General features: G+C 43.6%; 1 pseudogene; it reads left to right on the top strand.

The window, feature by feature from the left end:
* The first annotated feature begins 454 nt into the window (after nucleotides 1-454).
* Nucleotides 455-815, top strand: LOC131489095 (selenoprotein W-like; annotated as a pseudogene).
* The last annotated feature ends 1,885 nt before the right edge of the window (nucleotides 816-2,700 follow it).

Below are 2,700 nucleotides of genomic sequence, written 5' to 3'. Positions count from 1 at the left end.
TGACCAGTTACTCACAATTTCAAGGAATCCAGTTAATATCCAGACGATACTACTTTTTAAGGAAGTCTTACATTATGCCAAACCCTAGCTTCCTTCAGCTGTCATCTGTGATGGCTGCACCTTGGAGTTATGTGAAGGCAGCACTTACATTCTCAGGTCTTTCTTTTCAGACTCAGCATCTCATGTTGCTATAGCTCTTCCTCACCTGACAGCATTTTGAATCCTTTTTCTATCTTAGATCTTCTCTTTTTTCCTCTAGTTTTGTGCATTTTGCTGTAGCATGAGCAGTCTAGAGTACAGAGTACCATCAGGCAGTACAATTGATTCAAATTGGTTTCTGAATGTAATCTAAGATCAAGTAAAGAATTTCATTTATTCACTTAATATGTATTGAGCTATCACTATAATGATTCTTAAACCTCTGATGCACACTAGAGCCACTAAAGAAACTTGAAAATCCTTGCAGTGGAGCTCACAGGTCCGCACCCTGCCCTTGCTGCGGTCCCCATCCAGGGCCCTCACTGTCAGAGTAATTTATTGTGGCGCTTGAGGCTACAAGTGTAAGTATCTTAAGCTCAAGAAGAAGTTAGAAGATGATGTCCCCAAATGCCTGGACATCTGCGGCGAGGGGACTCCCCAGACCACATGCTTCTTTGAAGTGATGGTACCAAGGAAGTTGGTTCACTCCAAGAAGAGAGGTGATGGCTACGTGGACAAGGAGAGCAAATTTCTGAAGCTGGTGGCTGCCATGAAAACCAGCTTGGCTCAGGGCTAATGTGCCCTGAAGGCAGAGTCCAGTGCCCTTGGGCCAGCCCCTTGTGGCAGACACTTCAAGATGGGAAGGACTGAAATGTCTTGTGGGTGCATGGTCTCTTTCCCTGATGTCCCTGTGGCTGCTGGGTGGGGGCAGAGACAAACCCTGGTCCTTGTGTGTGTGTGTGTGTGTGTGTGTGTGTGTGTGTCCCTGGGAGTGTAGCTCTGCACCCTCCCTTCCTTGCTTCTTCCTCTCCCTGCTTTTCCCCTTCTCCTGGCATCTCCCAGGCCCTGGCTACTCTCTGGCATTCGGGGTGGTCCTGCTTGGGGCTTCCGTCTCAGGGGGTGGCCAAGAGAGGGATCTGGATGAGTGACTTGCAGATTTCAGCAGTGTTGGCAACAGTTTACTATTCAATAAGCATTGGATGAGTTAAACAAAAAAAAAAAAAAGAGGAGAAGGAGGGGGAGGAGGAAGGGAAGAAGGAAGGAAGGGAGGAGCTTAAAATTCCTGATGCCCAGACCACACACCAGACCAAAATTGGGCTCTCTGGGATGAGGGGATGAGAACTCAAGTATCACTACTTTTTTAAGCTCCCCAGGGGATTGTGATGTGCAGCTAGAGTGGAGAATCACTTCTCTACTATGTGGCAGACCTCCTTAAAAATATAATCTCCATTCTTACGGGTTCCTTTAATGTATGTTTTTCAGAAAATGAATTAAAAAAATTTTTAATGTTTATTTATTTTTGAGACAGAGAGACAGAGCTCGAGTGGGGGAGGGGCAGAGAGAGAGGGAGACACGGAATCCGAAACAGGCTCCAGGCTCTGAGTTGTCAGCAGAGAGCCCGATGTAATGCTGGAACCCCTCGAACCACGAGATCATGACCTGAGCCAAAGTCACATGTTTAACTGACTGAGCCACCCAGGAGCCCCATTTCAGAAAATGAATTTGAGGCTTATTTGCATCATTTGCCTCTAAGCTTATTCACTTTCTGCATGGGACTGTTCATCAAGTCACATCAGGGAAAGCAACCTGGGGCAAGATAAGCCATTCGGCCAATGTGTAATTATTGAGGTTTCTGAAAAAAGTGATTATGTTAATACTAGGTAAAATCTTACTTTTACATAATTTTCTCAGTTTGGCTGATAACTCCTAGAGGATAGTGTCTGAGTTTATTTAATTGACCTCACACTGCATCAAGGGTAACGTTATGTTCTGGTGAAAACTTAAGAGCTTTTGGAATTATTTTCAACCAAAAAAAAAAAAAATGTAGTGAATTAGAAACCATCTGTGAAGCTGCTGAATTTTATAGAAAAGGCTTCATTTAGACTGACATTTATCTTGTAATGTGGCAGTAGAAAAAAATTCTGAAACATTTTCAGAACAAAGGTTAAGGCCAAACTTACTCAGTGTGATGTTTATAAAGCATAAATCTGCACAGAAGAGGGTAGATGTATTATTTATGTTTAAGTACGTGTCTATTGTGTGTTTTAAAATCTCATATTAAATAAAGTAGATTCACTGAGGAAAAAGGGAAAGGAGGGAGGTTGAGAATAGGGAATGAAGCAGGTCTCCTTTCATTTCCTGACTTTAGTTTTATTTATTTATTTATTTATTTAAAAAAAATTTTTTTTTTCAACGTTTTTTATTTATTTTTGGGACAGAGAGAGACAGAGCATGAACGGGGGAGGGGCAGAGAGAGAGGGAGACACAGAATCGGAAGCAGGCTCCAGGCTCTGAGCCATCAGCCCAGAGCCCGTCGCGGGGCTCGAACTCACGGACCGCGAGATCGTGACCTGGCTGAAGTCGGATGCTTAACCGACTGCGCCACCCAGGCGCCCCTTATTTATTTATTTTTAAAGTTCATGTATTTATTATGAGAGAGAGAGACAGCATGAGCAGACAAGCAGCAGAGAGAGAGAATCTCAAGCAGACACTGCATGAAGC

This window comes from Neofelis nebulosa, chromosome 1, assembly GCF_028018385.1.
Source record: "Neofelis nebulosa isolate mNeoNeb1 chromosome 1, mNeoNeb1.pri, whole genome shotgun sequence".
NCBI classification, from domain to species: Eukaryota; Metazoa; Chordata; class Mammalia; order Carnivora; family Felidae; genus Neofelis; species Neofelis nebulosa.
This window is presented reverse-complemented; position numbering and strand designations above follow the sequence as displayed.